The sequence below is a fragment of the Ambystoma mexicanum genome, chromosome 14, assembly GCF_040938575.1.
Source record: "Ambystoma mexicanum isolate Mex_15411 chromosome 14, UKY_AmexF1_1, whole genome shotgun sequence".
In the NCBI taxonomy this organism is placed as follows: Eukaryota; Metazoa; Chordata; class Amphibia; order Caudata; family Ambystomatidae; genus Ambystoma; species Ambystoma mexicanum.
The window spans coordinates 311,659,546-311,682,055 of record NC_090940.1 but is presented as its reverse complement, the minus strand read 5'-3'; positions in this window follow the sequence as shown (position 1 = coordinate 311,682,055).

Below are 22,510 nucleotides of genomic sequence, written 5' to 3'. Positions count from 1 at the left end.
GTCGACGAACGCAGTATATCGCGGTAGTTTGCTCTGTTTACCCTTCGCGATGATGGCATTCAGGTTTGTTAGATTAATGGCCGTGCCCAATCCTGGTATAAAACCCGCAGGGGCCATCTTGTTTCCTATCATGAACCAACTGATTTCAATGGCAGGGCCTGGGTATCCCAAAATGGAGTATACTCAGACCACCTGTTAACTTCAGCATGGAGCTGCCACCTTTTGGTCCACACACAGGTGCACAAAACATACTTAAAAAAAAAAAATTGATTATTTATAGTTACATAGTAACTTTTACAAAAGATTTCTTTGTGGTTTAAAAACAGCATAATTAATACAAGTTTTACAAAATTCATTCCATACGAAATTCATATTTACCACCTACAATTCAGTTTTTACAACACTGTACAGTTAAAAGAAAAAAGATACAATTCATTTACCCAAATTCTGGATGTCCCTTATAACATATCTTGATACTTTCCATTTCTTAAAAAGTTGCACTAACTGCTTGATCGCATGCCCTGTAGAATAGGCCAGTTTCCCTTTATTTAAAGACAACAATAGTTCTTTAACAACCTGACTACGGCAATCTGTAGTTTGATTCTTTTACCGTGTAACATATCAAGCCACAAAAGATCTAAATCAACACATTCTGTATTTGGTACATACATGCTAACGTGACTAATACGTTCGTTCCTAAGTCTGTTACATCTGGTCAGTAGATGCTCCAAGGTCTCCAGATATTCCTTTTGTTTACAAAATCTACAAAAGGAATATCCCTTACTCTGACCACTTCTAATATCTACTATTTGTCCCGTACCTAGCACATTGAAGCGAAATCTTATATACTCATGTCTCCAGGTTTTATCGGGAAATTTTGATAGATATGGTGCAAGCTCCCCCATTTTTCTGTATTCCGAGACCATATGGTTATATAAATGAGTCATCTTAACCTCTTGGACAGTTGAATTCAAATCGGAATGAAGCAAGAGTTTTTTTTATTTTCATTGGGTTCATAATAGGTGTATCTCTATGGATCCCTAGTTTGTCCAGAATTTCATTTGCTTCTTCCAACATGTCCCTGAGGTACTTTGATGTAGGAGCGCCACTCCTAATGCCTCTGCCCATTATATCATATAGAGTAGTATCTTTGCTAATTAACAGCTTCCTGAATAGGGCCATTCTGCGCCATTCTATGGTGCTTCTAATCGAATGCAAGCCAAGCTCATATCTTAATGCCACCAAAGGCACACATTTTGGCAAGCAACGTACCATCGTTTTTACGGTTTTGGATTCATATGCAGTTACTTCCATCCGGCACCATAACGGTGCCAGTTCTAGTCCATGGCACAGTTGAGGCACTATTCTGTTTTTATACAGGTGAATACAGGGCAATAAAGAGAATTTACTGTATTTTCCATCAACTTTACATAGTTGAGAAACCATAGGAGTGATTTTCGATTCCAATAGAGCCCTAAAGTTTGCCTTGTTCTTGTTTACAAAAACTGGGTAGCCTAGATATCTTATTACGTTCCTTGTCGGTAATTTTTCATGATTTTAAATAGAGTGTTCATTTTTTGTTTTTTCTTATTTGACAAACAATCGTTGTTTTTGATTAATGAATTTTTAGTGCATTTTTGATGATGTATTCTTTAAAAGCAGTTAAGAGTCATTGGAGGCCTATGGGAGTGTGATCGTAGAGAGTCACGTCATCTGCATAGGCAGTCCACTGGATCTTAGTTCCCTCCACTTTAGGTGAATTTACAACCAATTTTTTAAAACTCTCTCCTATATCGGAGAAGTATAAATTGAATAAAGTTGGAGCATGTATGCAGCCCTGCCTAAGTCAATTTTTAACCCTTATTTCTTGGGACAAATTTCCTTCCATACTAAGTTTGATCTTGATTCTAGAGTCCTGGTGCATGTTGTATACAATTGACAATAGAGAATCAGGCATCCCAAGGTGTGTTAATTTTGTCCACAATATTGATCTATCGACTAAATCGAAAGCAGATGTTAAATCAATTGATGCCAAATAGATGGGAAGATTTCCGGGGGTCCATGCCACTCTTTGCATAATATTCATTAAAAGACCTCCTGCATCAGTGCCTACATTCCTTCTAAAGCTGAAAGGGCAACAGAAATATTACAGAGATCCATCCAGTTCCGAATACGCTCTAAAACTAGGCTTGCAAATATTTTGGAGTCAACATCCAAAAGGGCTATTGGCCTATGGCTAGTTGGTAAAGCCCTGTCCCCTTTCTTATAAATTGGGACTACGTAAGACATTCTCCAACTATTTGGAATTAGATATTTCTTTATGATGTCTTTAAAAAAGAAAAATAGCATTTTGGCCCATAAGTTAGCTTTCTCTTTCATAACCCTGTTGCAGAGCAAATTTGACCAGGGGCCCTGGATGGAGAGCTTTTCACAATGATGTATTCAATATCTTTAACACAAAAGGGAATATTATATGTGGCGTCTTCAGTCTCTGGTAACGGGACCCATACCACAGTTGGTGGAGGATACAGGCTACTAAAGTGTCCTTCCCACTTCTCCGCATTAACACAAGTTGTCAGAACATTTGTTTGAGCTTGCCCTCCATTGTTAACCAGTGCCCGGAATCTACGGGTATTTACATCATACAACGCTCTTAGCATAGCCTCTGCATCTCCCTGAAGGAGCTTTGCGCGCATACACCTTAGTTTCGGTTTCCATTTATTTTTTATTTCATGAAGTTCCTGGGCTTCCACCATTGTAGGAGAGCTTGCGCAATGCCTACGAAAACCAGAGACTTCACAATTTCTTCCCTGCTTAAGTGTTCTCTTTTTGTACTTTTTACCTTATATTTGATTCCAGCTTTATCTCTGATTACAGATTCGATGTAATATCCAAAGGAGTCGTGACAGTACATTGTTTTTTTGGGGCATACACATTATTTTCAAATTCTGCCTGGAATAGTATGTTTACTTTCTTGATGTTCGTTTTATGCCAGGAGATTCTGTTCAAATTGGTATTTGTTTCCACTCTTATGTTATAGTATTTATCGCCCCCCTCATACGTGTCTACCCACAATGTCATTATTAACATTTTATGATCACTCTCCTTTGTGCCAATCAAAGCAAAATCCTGGGCAAGATTAAAAATGTTGGTACTAACAAAGATATAATCTATTGTGGATGCCCATTTACCATTAGACTATGTTGTTTTGTCCTTTGAATCTTCCATTAAATCATTTGCTCCTTGCAGGCCCCAACCTCCCAAGAAGACGGTCCATATGTCCCCCTGTTGACATTTCCGCAAGTCAAATCTTTCACCAATTTTACGACCAGATGTGTACTCATTTCTGCCTTCTTCCAAACATATTTCAGAATTATAATCTCCACATATGATTATGTGTAATTCCTCATTCATATCCTGACATTCTTGTATTACATTGTCTATGGCATCGATAAATGCTTTTAGATTACCTTCAGGTTGCCAGTATATATTTAAAGTTAAGAAGAGTGAGGGTTGCTTCCTGCAACGTATTTTAACGAGGGTGGCTATACATCCTTTACTTATATTAAAAAATGTTAAGGTTTCAAAATCAATATTGTTCTTCAAAGCAATTAAGAGACCCCCCAAAGGTCTCCCCTTTAGCTTTTTCTGTGCTAGTTCCTCAAATACAGTGAAACCATCTAATACTATCGGGATAACCGCCCACGTTTCTTGTATGCATAGGACAGAATAGGTAGAGAGCACCAAGCATGTATAATAAGAGTATAGCAAGGCTTGCGATCCCCTAGAATTCCATGATAGGAAGCTGAGTTTTGCCGTACTCTAGATCGAATCTTTCATGCCTTGAATTTTGGAGATTGATTCTTGCAGAGTCACTGCAAGCCGCCTTAACTCAGCCATCTCATTTAAATGAGTATCTACTGTCGAGCTTCTTTCTCCTTCTCGATTTTTTCTCCCTTGCGTCTCACTGGGATATCCTCCCATCACTCTTCCCTGATTTTTCCCAGAGCTCTGACTGAAATCTACTATGTCGTACCCAAATCGTTGAAGTGCCACTCCTTCCGTAAGTGCCAGTTCATATGTGGCTCTTGAGTAGGACACAATCATATCGTGTAGGGTGTATGTAATCAATGAGCTTAATATCACTTGATGTAATTAGGGAGAGCCGGGGTATCTCATTGAACAGGGAGAGTATCCGCCCTCTGTGTAATGAGGAGGGACCTCCTATTGTGAGCATGAAATTTAATATGACACTAGGGTCATCCACAAATTTCGGCTCTCTCCATTCTCTTTGATCTTCTGGCCAAGCACTATATAGAGTTTGCTCTTGCTCCTCTATCCTTGAGTTTCTACTAGTTTCCCCCTCCCTATTCTTCCCTCTCTCATTGTCCCTTTTCCCTTCCTTATCACAATTGTACTCCCTGCCTTGTTCATGGCCCTGCTTTATATTCCACATTTCGGCTATCTCCCTAATCCGGTCTTCAAAATCCTTAGGCTCGTTTCTAGATTTATTTACTATTGGCCCCCCGTCCTTACATTCCACTCCCTGGTCCCTCTCACCTTCCTGTGTGTTTATCGCAACCGTCCCTTGTTTCTGTACGATCTCTCGTGTATCAGGACCAGCTTCATTCATTTGGGCCCTGTGTCCCTGCTCCTCCTGGTTTTTCTTTTCTTCCACAACTCCTTGCGAGACAAATCTCTGCTGTTGTCTCTCAAAGCCTTTATGATCAGATGACAATGGTCCAGATGGTGGAGTAGATCCCAACGTAAAGGGGTTCTGCAGAATTTTGATAAGAGCCTCTTGTACCAATTTTTTAATATCTTCACTAGGTGTCATTTGCAGCTCACTACTATTTGTATCCTCACTACCCTGCTCTCCCGCTGATTTCGTCTCCTCAGACTGTTTAGAGCTAACAAGATCTTTTTGGCTATCTACTGCCTTACAGGGTATTTTGGCTTCTTCTACTTTTTCCACCTTATTGGGGACTCTGTCTGCTATAGGCTTTTGCTTATTTTTTACACCAAAAAATTGCTGAAGACTCCTTTCCTCCTTAATAATTTCGACTTTACTTCTGTTCTGTTTCTTTTGTATTTTTTTATTATAATTTTTTTTATTTGCCTTGGACCCTTTATTTTTAGAATTAGCTTTGCTCATTTTCCCTTTATGATTCATAGCTTCTGATAGGGTATTCGTGGCTTCTCCATATTCCTTACTGTTATTTTCCAATTGGGTACCCACAATAGTGTCCATTTCATTCTTCCTGAATTAATCTTGTTTATCCCGTATTTCCTTCACCTTCAAAGCTATTTTGCTTTCTTCATTTAACTGGGTGAAGTCTAGTTGGCCTCCGTCTACTGATAGGCTACATATATCTTTAATGTTAGAAGATGTATTTTTCATTTTAGGAGAAGGTTGATTTTTCAATTTTTTAGACTCCATTGCAGTACTCCCCTTCTCACTCTTGGCTCTTCTCTTCAGGGCCCTTGCTCTCATTTTCTTTTCTCTGCGTGAAACGACATACACATACGGTATCTCTTCTTCCTGATTCTGATCAATAGCGTTTTCCTGATTTTGTACTTGTATTTGGGCTTCCTCATCCTCCATCACCTTCAGTAATGCTGATGGACTATCCAGCTTTTTTCCTACTTTCTGCTCTGTGGTCATTGCTGTATTCATTTCTGTCTTCCCCCGCAGCCTCTCGCCTTGTTGCCCAACAGTTGTAATTTTATCTTGGTTAATTAGTATTATTCTTTTCAATTAATTTGCATCTTCCCAAATTATTTTCCGATTACATTCATTCTCGCAAGGTTCTTTTTCTGTTTGGGAGCCTTTATTAAGCATTATCTTATTACCCTTAGGGGGGTGTATAGACGTTTCTTTTTTGCTCATATTTAAGGCATGTACAAATCCCTTCATTTTTTCTGTACACTCTGCCAACATGTATCTTAACTCCTGTATCTCGCCATGAGTCCTTTCGTGTCCCTTATCTAGGAGGTTGAGTATCCTGGTTAGGACCGGAAAAGACTCAGTTTATAACATGATTTCACCCCGTTCTAGTTCCTTGCTGGGCTGGGTATACATCAGTTCCTCAGTCTCTTGACTCCTAGGGGGAACAGAGTTGGTTGGGCTGGAACATTTGTTTGGAGTTGACTTGCCATCGCCCATTTCCCAACCTCCAAAAATGGTCATCGTTTCACCCATTTTGTTCTCATGGTGGTCATGTTTTTTTGGAATCTCATACTCCTCCATTATTCCAATAGTGGATTTGTGTAGATGTACATTTTCAAGTCCACCTCCCCTAGCCCTCGCAGGGGTGGAAGGGCCAGTAGAAGGCCTGACCATTCTGTCTAACTCTGCACTTACTGCTGGGGCCAGGAGGGACGTGTCCGGCTGAGGTGTGGAGGGCAGGGAATCATCCATATTTAGTACCGAAGGTCTTACCGGTATTTCTCTGATGCTTAAAAAACTTTTCTGCACTGTCTGTTAAAGAAGATCTGTCTTCTTGAATGATTCCATTTGTGCCATTATCCTATCACTAACTACATTTGTTAGCGGCGGAAAGTCTATACCACTTATTTCCCATTTGTCCATCTCAACCACCCCCAGAGCATCCCTAGTATCTTCATCATTCATTTTAGTAGGGAGGGGACTTATCACTAAGGGATTTATTGTCTGTGTAAATACAAAAGACCCACGTGCAATGATTGTGTTTTGCCTCGTCAATTTGCCTCTCGTGTTTTGCTTCTCCACTTTATTATGGGCCCCACACTGCGTTGCTATTGTGCCACTCCTTAGGGTTCCCACCATACTCCCCGTACAGAAACACCCTCTCCCTGGGGCAGTTTTTTGGTTTTTTTTGTTTTAATTTTTTGTACAGTTTTTACCTTCCTGCCGTTTTCTTTTAGCCCAATTGAGTTTGCTTACTTCTTTGTACAGAAGCTGGATTTAATGGACGTATGATGGACATGTAACACAGCCCCTACTATCACTATCAAAGTGAAATTCGTTGAGCTACTGTAGCAACATATTCACCAGAGAGGACAGGGGACTTTTTTGCCGCCTGCTACTATGCGGCGAAGTGAACAAGCCCTTCAACAGAGCCCGAGATACAAAATGGTATTTCAATCGCGATACCTCTAGTTCTACCTCTATGACGAAGACCAATAACAACCTCTCTCACCTCTCTCACTCGATGCTCGTAATTACACGAACATCATTTCGTGACATTTCGTGGCCCCGAGCCCCAGACCCCCAGGACAAACAGACGAAACAGGCACTTCCGGGCACTTCTCGGTGCGCGCAAGCTGGTGCACGCGGCAGTGCCTATTTGTCAACGTTTCCGGGTTGGTGGGCAGGGCTTGTTTCCTTAACAACAGAAAAAGCTTAAAACCGTCCATGAAAGTCCACATGAAAGTCCACAGAAACACAGTGGTCACAAGTACGGCAGGCACAGCAGGCTCTCCCCAGGCGAAACAGGCACCTCCGGGCACCTCTCGGTGCGCGCGCGCTGGTGCGAGCGGCAGTGCCTATTTGTCAACGTTTCCGGGTTGGTGGGCGGGGCTTGTTTCCCTCATTCCGTGCTTTGTCACATTTGTACTAACTTCCCCTTCGCCCACGGATGGCTCCTTCACAAGAATCACCTTTCAACAGCATCTGGCAACACTGCAGACGGTGGCTTCTGAAGAAAAGGCGGCCACATGCAGGCGTCCAAAACATACACTAGGAGTACTGGGTCGCGCTCCCACCCATGGGTGCCATGAGGGTATCCAAAGGGTCTGTTCACCAAACCAAAAAGAGGAAGAGCGGCACCGCCAGGAGTCCCACATGAACTCCTGCCCGGAAAACAAGGCAGGACATTCCTTTGTTGGTGCTTGGGGACTACACTGTACTTAAGAGCCAACCCGCATCACCTCCCGAGAGCTAAGCCTTGATTGCTTGCCACGTTTTACCACTTAGAGAAACTTGGCTGGGGTGCTCTGTGCTTCAACTCTGCCATATAGAGAGCAGGAGTACAGATAACCCTGTACAGTCTTTACAATCCGAAGGCCAAGTTGAAACACTATGACATGTGCTGATATGCTGCAGGGGTTTGACAGAAATTAGAACAAAGCACCTGGTAGATTGCATTAAAAAAGGGCAATGCGAGGAAGCTGGAAGTTTCTGGTTGCGCCTCTTGGAGGTTGTAGACTTTCCTATGATCTTTGCTTCAATACAGTTTTGAAGGAAGTGTATGTTTTGTAAAATAGGGGTGGATTAAGATCATAGAATGTGCTTCCCTTTTCACTTGCTTTTCTTCTCCACATTTTAGGAGGCAGTGGTGGGGACCTATGGTCGGTTGGGTGAAATTGTGTGGGATTCATTTTTCTAAGTTTTAAAGGCGTTGATAAAATTTGTAATAAGCTATGTAATAAAACAAGGGGCAATTTTGATGTTCTATAGTGGATACAAACCCATATCATCAGTTATAGAAAAACAGGTTAATTTGCCTAATGATCAAAGCACTCGGACAAATGAAGAAACAACATTGAGCGAGACTGCAAGTGCTCCTAAGGAAAGATTTAGTAAGCAACCCTAGAGAGATGCCACTGAATGTCTAACAGATGGACTGAGCTCATTGGAGAGTAACAGAAATGCAATGGACATGCGTTAGCCAAAGCATCATAACCGCTGAGGCTAGAAATGTGCACCCATGGAACAACATTCCGCTATTTCTGGGAAAAGAGAGGTGTGCATAAATGTAGAAGAAAGCATGAAGATAGCGTTCTTAAAAGCAAGCTGCACTCATCACTTTCCATGCCAATGGGAGATGGGTTCTAAGAGATAAAAGTCAGAATACCTTTTTAAGGTTGGAGAATAATAAATGATGGGGAAACTGCAGTTAATTAGGGACCCTTGTATATTCCCCATGCCATAACAATCTTTTTATTAATACATTGCTTTTTACAACTACTAACTGAGTTCAGACTGTCTTCCACCCTGCGCTGGTCAGTAGGATACTGGTCCTAGAAGCAAATAGAAATTCAGAGTGGGGTCTTAATAAAGGATAGAGAATGTCATAGCTACTGTATAGTGTGTTCATCCTTTACACTCAAATGAACTACTCTGTATTGCAATTATTAGGAGTTAGCACACGTGGAAACACACACACCCATCCTACACATTGAGGGATGTAGAAGATTCAGATACCACCAACTTATTGTTATGGAACAACACATACATTGGATTAAAGCACTGACGAGAATGCAGGCAAACCAGGAATATGAAGAAATTAAATTGTGGGAAGCAAGAGTCAAAGTCGAAAGATAAGGCATGTGGCACAAACGAGATGTGTCTGAAATACTGATGAACATGTTGAAGGCTCAAATGATGGATAATGCCTGACTAAACTACATAATAAGGTGACGGGATTGCATGAAGTGAGGGTAAACCCAGGGATATATGCAGGTCTTGGTAATGGATAGAATGAAGGTCTTAAGTTACAGTGTAGGAAGGTATGCATATGTAAGAAATGGAATTAAGTTCAATTGTCATAAGCAGCAATTACTCTCTAATTTCTTGAAGGACATTTATTAGTAGAACCTTAGTTTTGCATTTGAGTGCAGTAACAGATCCTCGTAACTATCATCAAAGAGTGGATTACATGAATGAACTCATTTATAATGCAGCTATAACAAAGGCATCTGTTGTTGCCATGGGGGTATGCACTATGATGACTTTGTACATGTTTTTTTGTTGATTAACTCTTTTGCTGCACTTTTCCTCCATTTCCTTATGTAATTTGTTTTTTAATTTACTGCCATTCCACTAACTCTCTGTTAGTGATCGTGAAATAAATGTGTCCAAAAAGTAAACATGAGTGGATCATATAAGCTAAATATATATACATTCAATGGAAAAACGTTAAAGGGGCATTATGGAGTGAGGGGGCCCCAATGATGTGAAGATGTTAACCTCATACTGAGTACTAGATGCAGCCTCTGCAAGGTGTTCCAACCTGTTCACAACAAAATGATCAATACCCACTAATGTACACACCTAGTTCTCATTACGAATTTAGTAGCATTTGATCTCATGATCTTCTGCACCTTAAGTATCTGCTGTACTATCCATTTTCCTGTTCTGCATAAGTCTGCTACGCGCGGCTGTTTGGCACTTGGAATCCCATCAGAGAAATTCAGTAATCCAACAATCCAGTAATGGCACACTAGGGGGGAAGTGTACCCGAAGTAATTGAGACTTAAGCATGAGGAATCCTAGGGCACTGGGGTTGTTGCATTGGATACTGTAGGAGGCCAGGATGTCATTTGTTATTTTTCCATAGATGTTTACTTGATCCCTCCTAAAATGCCACAGGTGCCAATGCAAGTCAGTGGGAACATTCCATTTCCCCTGATTCCTTCTCAAAATCTCCAAAATCCTCGAACCATTGGGTGTTTAGATTTATAGGAACCTCTCCATAAATCCAGATCCCCACTCATTTCTTCTTAAAATGGCAGTGGGTGAGGTCCGCTTTCTATGGTACCGGCCTACTATAGACATCAAACACTCTCTGACATGGGGAAAGCCTCCATGTTCAAATCCCAGCATCCCTATCTTAGACCCCATCCTTCAGAACTTTTTTTAGTAGTGGATGGAATCACCAGGAAGCCAAGGTTGGGGAGCTACAAGTGTGAAGCATTGAACTTTCACAAAAAAGCAGCCTCAGTTTTCAAGTTCGAATTCCAAGCATGGCCGATTTAGCCTTTCAACCTTCACAGGCTAAAAAACACAGACGCATTTAAAATGAGGTAATAATAACACCTTATTACAGCGCTTAGAAGCCAGTGGAGTCTGGCATGAAGCACTGTACAAGAGCTCATAATATAGTATGTATATTTATGAAGCAATTTATTTAAGAAAACGTATATAACACCTGGGCTGAATATTGTTCTAGCATGCACCTGTACAGTTCATCTAAATAAGCATGCCCCCATTTCACTGATGCAGGATTCCTGTTAAAGAGCTACGAGCAACCTGCTACTTCAGAATGAAATGGGTTGAAAGGCAATTTGATTGAGTTCTTTGATGTAGAATAATTCTTATATCAACAGAACCTGTGTGACAAGTGAGCTAGTGAAGTTATTGCCTGTCACACTTCTGCAGAGTTTTTTTCCTGGTTCCTTAGGGTCTCAAAGGCAAGAAGTAGGTATAGGAGCTTGCTCTGAGGTCGCCTATAGAATGTGTAATAAAAAGCCAATAATGAGTGCTTACCTCGTGAACTGCGTGTCCTCTGCTTTACAACCTGCAAAGATGCTCTTTACCTTGACCAATACTAGTCAAAATACTTAGCCAGGCCTGTTGTCCAAGGATGAGCTTGCAGCCTGGTTGCCATGGAAATGCCAGATGTCACAAAGTCCAGGGGTGTGATGATCCTCACTTCACAGGTTTACAGCTTTTTTTGGTGGGTCCAGGTTTAACGGATTGTACCGATAGACAGATATGAAGGAAATGTACAGGTGCACGTTACAGCTCCACGGCCACATCAACTTTATTTTTAAAAGATGTCGAAAAGTTTCAGTTCGATAGATCACAAAGTGAGCCACAAATTGCCACCACAGTCTTGTACACCAAATGTAGGCATGACAGCAGGATATTGCTGGCAGCACACAGCTGAGTGATGGGAGAACTCCCTATCAATCTTCGCAAATTCGATGTAGATGTCCAGACTGGTGGAAGTTGTGGCCAGTCTTATTCCTTAACGTGTGATATTGAAAGCTCTGACTTTCACAGGGAAGACGTGTGTGTGCGTGAGAGAGAGTGAGGGAGACTTCATGGCAACATATTGCAGACTTCTGATTATTCCATACTTTGCCTTTGAGACAGTAGTTGTGACTTTGATGGTGATATCAATGGCAATTTTTTATGAAACATTTGAGCGCATCTGTTAGAGACTACAAACTGGTCTGTTTGAATAGCACACCTACAATTCTAGGTATCCTGAAGTATTTTTAAATAATTCATAAGGCTTTATTTCCTAAGTCCTCACATTGTAATTAAGTGTTCAAATCAGCCATATAGACGTTACACCAGGTATAACGCCTTTATTCGTGCCCTGGGCAGTTTCATGTGTTTTAAGTTGGAACGAGGCACAGAATGGATGTATCCTTTAAAAATTCCATGCTTTTATGCTCCAGTGCTATAGTCATGCTGAATCAAAACCAATGGTTTGCTATGGAATGAGCTTCTTAGCACTAGCAAAAAGCAGGCACATGACATGGGAACCCATTGTAAATGCAGCCTTCCATAGGTAAATAGAATGTGCTCTTTACACTATTTACATGATGAGGTTTTAAATCAAATTGTTAAAGCGTTTTAGCCTGTTTTTCACTCTTTCTTGTCATCTCATAGTGCAAATGATGAATATTGCACAGAGGGGGTCATTTTGCAAGAACGTGTACATGTCCGGTCGACTATGCAATTTTATTTTTTATGATTGAGGCGTGTCTTTTGAATGCTAGGCACAGCGATTATTTAGGGAATGCATTGCATTTAGCAATCTAATGGCTGTTAAGTAAAGGGTCACTAATAATTGTCACTAATTCGGCTAAAGTCTTTTCTGCTGCTCTTGCTGATGACAGAAGGTCTCCCAAAGCAGCATTCATTTCTGTTTCTTTTTATTTAGTTGAAAATAATGGTACCTTCCTTTCTGAATGGAACTCTCTCAGTAGAAAACGTACTGTCTCCCAATTGTCCTCGGCTCTGTCGTGCGGAAAAGGCTGCAATCCTTCCATGCATAGTGCTGTGCATATAGCGGTGATAAGCATGGCTTGGCCTTTGATTCTGCCTGGTACAGGCTTCAGTTGCTGGTGTCAAGCTCCAGAGAACCTCTGCCTGTGGTACTGCACCTTTGTGCTGATGCCAATGTAAGCTTGTAACTCATGCCTTGTGATGCAACAAAACAAGATGCAACCAAGGAAGGGCCTCTGAAAGTGGCTATTGATGTAATAATGTATGGGGTATAGCTTTTGTAATGTTACTGATATGATCCCTACAATGAACCACCTGTTATGTTAAATTTTTTGATTAAGGATCTGTATCCGTATTCCTCGTAGTAAGTATGGTGCTGAAACATCAGTACTCATATATTGCAATTTAAAAGCATTAACCAAGTGCAAGTTGGCCTTTTCTCAGACAATGGAAGATGGACTCCAGGGGTAAAACAGAAGCTCAGAATGTCAGAAATATATTTATGTATAACAGGTATTGGCAGTGCCTCATTTGTGCCTGGGCTGCCCGGTGCTCAGCCCCATGACGTACTTCGAAACAGGGGCTGAGCAAGGGCACTTCTGACAGTTATATTTTCCATTCTTGTTCTGCTAATTCATTGGTAAAACATCTTTTAAAAGCTAGAATTGCAAGTAATGTATGCACATTTCTTTAAAAACAAAATGTTTTGAATGTGTCTTGTGGTTTAACAAAGAAACTTTAGCACAAGGAAACAAAAACAAATGCACAAGTAATACAGTGCAAACATACTATCATAATAAAAGGTCATGAGTCCTTCATTGAATAAATCCTCTTAATAAACATTTCTAAACAAACACACTTGAATGCTTCCACAACTAAAAAGTTAACAAATAGACCTTGGAAAGGAATTGATAGAGTGCAATCTACATTGACATTGAGCAATGACCCAAGAAAAACCTTACCCAAAGGTAATCCCATGGAGGGAATCTAAAATCTTGGACAAACCTCTTAAAACACATCATACGAAGATTCTGCTTTGCGGAAGCATCTAAAAACAAATGACTTAAAAATTTGGCGGCCAAGTAACAATGTCGACAATTAGGATGAGGATCCTTCCACTTAAACCAATTTGAAGCAGGAGGACAAATATTTAAATGAAATTGTAAAATTATCCGGCCGAATCTCCACAAGAGGTAATTTATGTACATTTCTGGAAGCTTTTTTTTTTTATGCTCACTCTCATAGTGGCTCCCCTCTGCCGTCTGTTCACAGAGAGCAGAAAATGCTAAGTTCACAAACATATGCACTCAATGGTGAGTATTCTCGCCATTTTTTGGAATCTAACTAATTGAATAGACAAATCACAAGCAGGGATAATTATGATGTATTCATTCATTGTTTTAGAAAATACAGGTGCAGGTTTCTTACCAATAAGATGGAATTTGAGGGGACAGATTTACCTTGTTACTATTGGCAAGAAGGAAGACCTCTTCCAGCCACTGAATGCTTAGAGGATTTACCCGTGCAGAGGTATTGACCACACTAAAATTTTTCTCTAGTGATTACAAAATATACAGTAGTATCTAATACTAACATATAGACTATAATTTTCAGATTACCACTACTAATTGAACACTGAGGCCAATAGATGACGTTTCCATGATTTCACAACGAAATTGTACAGCGAATGGGTGAGCCAAATTATAAAACTGTGTTAACAAGAAAGATCTTTGGACTTTAAAAAGATTTTAGAGAAAATAATTTTGAATTTTTTTTTATCTAGTTTTGCTCCTGAAGAAGCGAGACAATATCTCTCGAAACGCGTAGAGCTCTGTACTTAATTGTTTGACTTTTTTTGGTTGCTGATTCTTTATAAAATTGAATTGATCAAATTGAACCTATTTGTAAAAAATCTATTGTTGAGATTTCACTGGACACAACTAATGAAGTGAATTAACTATTGAAACTGAGTTACTTTGAAAAATGACAAGATTTGATGTATTTACGTTGTATTTCTTGAATTGCTAAATTTAGAAACCACTAAATCACCCAGGAGACCTTTGAAATTTGATTGGAAACATTATTTTTCCATTACTTTATGGTGTGCAGGGGACGGGAGTTCCTATTACCGATAGGAATTCTATTGTGTTCTTTATTGTGCTGACTGGTGATACCAGAGTCATTTGTTTTCTCCCCCGCACCCATTACACTGAATAAAACCTGATGAGCCTTAGGAGCTCCATATAAGTAAAGATTATAACCAGTACTTTCCTAGACAAAAAAAGGGTGTGCTTCTTCTCTTTCAATTTTTTTGTGCAGTTTTGTAGAGTCCCATTAATTTGGAGTGGTATCAATATGGGATTAGCACCCCACAATCAAGCAGATTGAATATACTAGTGAATGAGAATATGTCCTTTTAAAAAATTAATGCATTTACCACTAAACATGCAAAAACTTTAGCCTTCACCGAGGAATAAGCAAATGAATATTAGGATTAATTAAGAGCACAGGGAAACCAACAGTCACCCCAGATAATCCTGACAGAATAATAAATAATTTGGAAAAACGAATTAGATGGGAAATAGCGCAAAAACGACATGCCACTACATTAACAGAATACTACAAATCTCAGAGGATCTTGAGAGGACTATGGCTCTATCTTAAACCCACTCTCTGTAGAGATAGCAGCGATTTTGTAGCGAAGTGGGAACCTATCTTGTACAAATGTTTGTTGGATTTGATCATTCTCACAATTGAAGAACTAGCATCATCATTAACCGAACTAGAGAGACAAAAGAATTAAAAAAACATTTTGGCTCTAACCAACCAGAAATTGGATTCCTATAAAAAAGATATCGAGCAGAGGAAAATAAGAAAATTCCGCAGTGACACACTAGACTATTCCAGGGATATAGTGTACTCCAGGCAAGAGTTTTACCACCAACAAAATCAACAGTTTCAAAACACAGGAAAGAAAGCTCCACCTCAAAAAACAGCAAGACGAGAGAGAAAAAGTGCAGACTGGTGGGTATTTTGTGTAGATTTGGGGCCTAGCAGTATTTTCTTACCGCCAAAAATAAAAATAATTTAGCAATGATCACTCCTTGCATTCAGATTGGGTTTGGTATTATAGTGGTATCGTGGCTATGCATTATTTCAGTACACAGATATATTTGGTTGGTATACATTTCGTTGTGGTATAGTGATGAGCATAATTTCTTTGTTTTATTTGTGGCCCCAACATACAAAACCCTTTTCTTTTGTCTAGACTGTTCTTGTGATCTCTAGAGGCCTCAGGCTTCTACATTATTCAATAACACCACATTTTCATATGGAGTGACACTTATGGCTGTTATCACTGATTTACCTACACCAGTGAGCTATGCTTCCATAAAGTATTCACAATAACATGTGGTATAATCACTAATTTATTTACATTAGTGAAACTATTTCCAGAGGCCTCTCTCTCTGCTGACTCATGTACGTCCAGCAGACTATCAGATTGTGTTCCACTCAGAAGTCACACACACATATACACTGAGTGGAACCACGCACACAGCTATTTATGATTACTCATAACATAACTTTTTCCACATGGGATGCTTGGCATATATTACCTAATAACCTCCCCTTTTATCATGTGATATGGGCTAACTGCACCAGAGAAAAACAGAAGCAAATAGAAGCCTTTACACAGATTGTGATTTACATCAGTTTCATTTAAAAAATCATACATTACCAGTTTTGCAAGGCAGTCTTTTCTAGAATAAACATGTCACGTCCCAGTTAAATTGGAGACTACCATGGCGTTTGTCCGAGCGCTATCCGGCATGCAGAGCCCTTTGAGACTACAATCCCCACAACTCTCGCTATTGTAGTCACGTGACACACACGCACTACGTTGCTGTGTTTCCTTCGTTTGTGGACCGTATTTAAATACCGTCTATTCGGAGATCGAGTGCTCCTAAACTGTTGTTAGTTGCGAGCATCTGTTTACGGCTCCTGTTTAATTACCAATTACTCGGCGCTCGAACCTAGTCTTTGTCTCTGCCTTGCCCTTGTCTGTCTCCCGAAGTCTGCCTCCCTCGACTGCCTCCCTTGGAATATACGAACCCGGCTTCCTCATTTTGACCTCCCATTTCTGAATCCTTAGGTTTTGGTGACCTGATAATCCGAACATTTCTGTAAGGGAACTAGCGTGAGGTGAACGCTCGTTTCCCTGGTCATTCCTTTTTTTTTGTCTGTTACTATTACTTGGCCAAACACTTTTGACAGGTGTAAATTTTGCTTTGAACACTTTTGGGACGCTTGGCTGCTTTAACACTGGATTGCTTTGAACACTTTTGGGACGCTTTGCTGCTTTAACACTGGATTGCTTTGAACACTTTTGGGACGCTTTGCTGTTTGAACATTGGATTTCTCCTGGGCACCTTTTGGACGCTTTGCAGCTTCAACATTGGTTTTCCTGGAATACTGGCACACTCCTCCCTCACCATACACCCTCCTTGTTTCTGCATTCGATACTAGTAGGTTACTGGTATATTGTCTCTACGGAGCAGGTAAGAGTGGGTACTTGTGGGCGGTGTTGGCTGTTTGTATTCCGGCACTACATGGCTGCATTTCCTGAACAATTGTTTTGTTCTTTGTCCCTCTATCTCTGACGATTCTGCTCCTGCCTTTTCACTCAAGCCCCCGGCCTACCAGGTGTATTGATCTCTGTAGGCTGAGCTCTTGGGGGGGAAGTCTTTGGCACATCACCATAAAGATTTCATATTCCCGGAGTGAAGGTAACTTCCCCAAAAGAGTGGGGAGGTATTATCTGCAACGACTGGGATACAATCTCTGAGTTGTGACAGATTTAGGAGCCCTAAAAAACGCCTATTGGTTATGGAGGCTGCATCAGATCCAATGGCAGCTCTCATGCAGGCTTTTTCTGCTTTACGTACCGATATGGCATCCGCACATGTGACTTTACATCAACGCATGGATGTATTACAGAGCTTCGTGCAGCCATTGCCCCATGACGAGGAGTTTGGTGATGCCGCTGCGGCGGCACCTCCTCCTGTACCCCCTCCGGCTCCAGCCCCAGTTGTCCTTCCTGGGCCCTTTCCTTTGGCTCCACCCGAGGCAAGGCGTATCGGACTTTTGTGAACCAATGTCGCCTTCACTTTCTTTGTCGTCCCTTGGCGTTTCCAGACGCTACCACTAAGGCGGCATTCGTTCTCTCCCATCTAGGTGGCACTGCCGCAGCATGGGCTAATCCATTGCTGGAAGCAAATGACCCGGCTCTGTATGACTTTGATAGGTTAATCCAAGCCATGAATAGCGTTTTTGATATGCAATATAAAGCACAGACTTCGGATTTGGAATTCTTGGCTATTAGTCAAGGCAAGACAGATCTTTTGACTTACCTTGCTTGTTTCAACCAACTAGCGGCTGAGAGCACGTGGCCAGAACAGAAGAAAGCGGCTGTTTTCTATAAAGGTTTGTCGAATGACCTAAAAGATGCCCTATCAGTGGTGCCCGCCCTTCCGCCTGTTTTTCCCGAATTGCTCGACCTAGTCCTGCAAGTCGATGCTCGGCTTCGGCAAAGACGTGGCGAACGTCGGTATCCCGATATTCGTACCTCTTCTCGACCGGATGGAACTACTCCTGTTTCCCATGGCAAAGCCAAACCCATGCAAATTGGGGCCATCAGGGGTCCATTATCCAAAGCTGAACGAGAAAAACAGGCGGTGAATAACCTATGTTTCTATTGTGGCCAGTCAGGTCATTATATTCGTTTGTGTCCTAAAAGACCCGCCAAGTCAGCGGGAAACGCCAAGACTCGTCCTTAAACCGGGCCTTCCGGACGAGTCGAATGAACCCGGGCTCGGATAAGTGTTTTCCGTCTTCACATGTTTACCTTGCTATGTGCTTCAAGGCCCCTGGCATCAAAACCTTTTCCAACCCTGTAATGATAGACTCAGGGGATAGTGGGAATTATATGGATCTCAAGCTGGCCGAACATTACGGACTACCCATATTTCCCAAAACACGACCTGCGGACATTCATGCAGTAGATGGTTCCTGTTTGGTATCTGGACAGGTAACGGAGCAAACTGCTTCACTACAAATGTCCACCGCACAAGGTCATTCGGAATCCATGACCTTTGACCTTATTACGGCCCCTCAATTTGGCATAACTCTGAGTCTTTCTTGGCTACAAACTCACAATCCTGTAATTGACTGGGTTGAACAGACAGTGCGGTTCTCTTCCCCTTTTTGCATACAGAAATGCCTTGGATCTCATGATGTAGCAGCATTTTCTCCTTGCCTGGCGATGGTGACTAGTGTCCCTTCCATCAGTGCCATGTCATCTAACCCAGTCCCTGTACTTCCATTGGAATACCGGGAGTTCTCGGATGTGTTTGATAAAGGCCTGTCAGAAAAACTGCCCCCACACAGATGTTATGACTGCCCCATTGACCTGATACCTGGAGCAGTAATTCCACATGGTCGTATTTACTCACTCACTCAGAAGGAAGAGGAACACCTACGGGATTATGTGGACAATGCTTTGCGCTTGGGACACATACGTCCGTCCCGTTCACTGGCGGCCTCCCCAATCTTTTTCGTGCTGAAGAAGGAAGGGGACTTAAGCCCCTGTGTGGATTATCGTGCCCTCAACAAAGTCATGTTTAAAAACCAATCAGGCCGATTCATGGAATAATTAGCGCGGCGCAAGTGGGCAAAAACGTGCGAATCGCAGTGGAATAGCGAAAATCGCAGTGAACGTGCGAAAATCGCACGAAAAGCAGCGCACGTCGATTCATGGAAGGCCGTGCGCGAGAAAACCAGCGGATGTGCGAAAAAAAAGTGCGCGGCGCACGTTGGCGCACGTTGGCGCACAGGCCATCTAACAGCGTGCGCCAGGTCACAGCGAAAATCGCACAGGCCACAGCGAAATTCGCACATAGCGCGGCGCACGCAATAAAAGTAGGCGGAACACGGGCGTAACACTCGGAATGGGGAACAACTTGCCAAAACGTGGGCGTCACGGGGGAAGTACAGGGTACAAGTGCGCGGAACGCCCACACGCTCGCCTACAACACGTATTCATGGAATAGAATAGGTGAAAAAAGCGCACGCTCAAACCAGCGCACAGGCACAAACACGACCGCCACAAGAAAGGAGGCGGTAGCGTCTCTGCGGCTGTAAGAAATGTGCGCCAAAAGGTGCGCCAACAAATAGCACCTATATACTGCCATGATGAATGTCCCATACTGTGGCCCTCCAGGAAAAATGACGTGCAAAGGGGTACCCACAAACACGGACACCCGCTGACAAAAAATACGTGTGCATGTATACCGGGGTGCGCGGGAAGTGTCACACGCGATTTGCAGGGTACGTGCATCACAGGGGTTCGCGTGAAGTTATTCACACGATCGGGCCTGGGGGAGCGGGCTACGTGTATTACAGGGGTTCGCGTGAAGTTCCTCACGCGATCGGGCCTGGGGGAGCGGGCTACGTGTATTACAGGGGTTCGCGTGAAGTTCCTCACGCGATCGGGCCTGGGGGAGCGGGCTACGTGTATTACAGGGGTTCGCGTGAAGTTCCTCACGCGATCGGGCCTGGGGGAGCGGGCTACGTGTATTTCAGGGGTTCGCGTGAAGTTCCACACGCGATCGGGCCTGGGGGAGCGGGCTACGTGTATTACAGGGGTTCGCGTGAAGTTCCTCACGCGATCGGGCCTGGGGGAGCGGGCTACGTGTATTTCAGGGGTTCGCGTGAAGTTTCACACGCGAATAGCCTGGGCGCGTGAATTTGAGGGGTGCGCGGGAAGTTCCACACGCGATCGGGCCTGGGGGAGCGGGCTACGTGTATTACAGGGGTTCGCGTGAAGTTCCTCACGCGATCGGGCCTGGGGGAGCGGGCTACGTGTATTTCAGGGGTTCGCGTGAAGTTTCACACGCGAATAGCCTGGGCGCGTGAATTTGAGGGGTGCGCGGGAAGTTCCTCACGCGATCGGGCCTGGGGGAGCGGGCTACGTGTATTACAGGGGTTCGCGGGAAGTTCCACACGCGAATAGCCTGGGCGCGTGTATTACAGGGGTTCGCGGTAAGTTCCACACGCGAATAGCCTGGGCGCGTGTATTTCAGGGGTTCGCGGGAAGTTCCACATGCGAATAGCCTGGGCGCGTGTATTACAGGGGTTCGCGGGAAGTTCCACACGCGAATAGCCTGGGCGCGTGTATTTCAGGGGTTCGCGGGAAGTTCCACACGCGAATAGCCTGGGCGCGTGTATTTCAGGGGTGCGCGGGAAGTTCCACACGCGAATAGGCTGGGCGCGTGTATTTCAGGGGTGCGCGGGAAGTTCCACACGCGAATAGGCTGGGCGCGTGTATTTCAGGGGTTCGCGGGAAGTTCCACACGCGAATAGCCTGGGCGCGTGAATTTGAGGGGTGCGCGGGAAGTTCCACACGCGAATAGCCTGGCCGCGTGTATTTCAGGGGTGCGCGGGGAGTTCCACACGCGAATAGCCTGGGCCCGTGTATTTCAGGGGTGCGCGGGAAGTTCCACACGCGAATAGCCTGGGCGCGTGTATTTCAGGGGTGCGCGGGAAGTTTTACACGCGATCGGGCCTGGGGGAGCGGGCTACGTGTATTACAGGGGTTCGCGTGAAGTTCCTCACGCGATCGGGCCTGGGGGAGCGGGCTACGTGTATTTCAGGGGTTCGCGTGAAGTTTCACACGCGAATAGCCTGGGCGCGTGAATTTGAGGGGTGCGCGGGAAGTTCCTCACGCGATCGGGCCTGGGGGAGCGGGCTACGTGTATTACAGGGGTTCGCGGGAAGTTCCACACGCGAATAGCCTGGGCGCGTGTATTACAGGGGTTCGCGGGAAGTTCCACACGCGAATAGCCTGGGCGCGTGTATTTCAGGGGTTCGCGGGAAGTTCCACACGCGAATAGCCTGGGCGCGTGTATTTCAGGGGTGCGCGGGAAGTTCCACACGCGAATAGGCTGGGCGCGTGTATTTCAGGGGTGCGCGGGAAGTTCCACACGCGAATAGGCTGGGCGCGTGTATTTCAGGGGTTCGCGGGAAGTTCCACACGCGAATAGCCTGGGCGCGTGAATTTGAGGGGTGCGCGGGAGGTTCCACACGCGAATAGCCTGGGCGCGTGTATTTCAGGGGTGCGCGGGGAGTTCCACACGCGAATAGCCTGGGCCCGTGTATTTCAGGGGTGCGCGGGAAGTTCCACACGCGAATAGCCTGGGCGCGTGTATTTCAGGGGTGCGCGGGAAGTTTTACACGCGAATAGCCTGGGCGCGTGTATTTCAGGGGTGCGCGGGAAGTTTTACACGCGATTTCTGCACGGTACGTGTATTTCAGGGGTGCCGGGGAGTCCCACATGTGATTTGACAGTGTGGGTCCTCCCAGGTGTACCCTGTACACCCTCCACGGCCCCTGCAGGCAGCCCACACCACAGGGGACTACCCTGCATCCCTGGTCATGTCCCGCAGGCAGCCCACCCAACATGGGCATGCCCCCCAGCAAAGGCACATGTCTCCTTGAACACCAACACATGTCCCCTTGCACCCCCACCCCCCAGCACTGTGGGGCACCTGCCAGTAGGCCCCCACCCATGTCCAACTCATGTCTCCCACCACCCCCACCCCCCAGCACTGTGGGGCACCTGCCAGTAGGCCCCCACCCATGTCCAACTCATGTCTCCCACCACCCCCACCCCCCAGCACTGTGGGGCACCTGCCAGCAGGCCCCCACCCATGTCCAACTCATGTC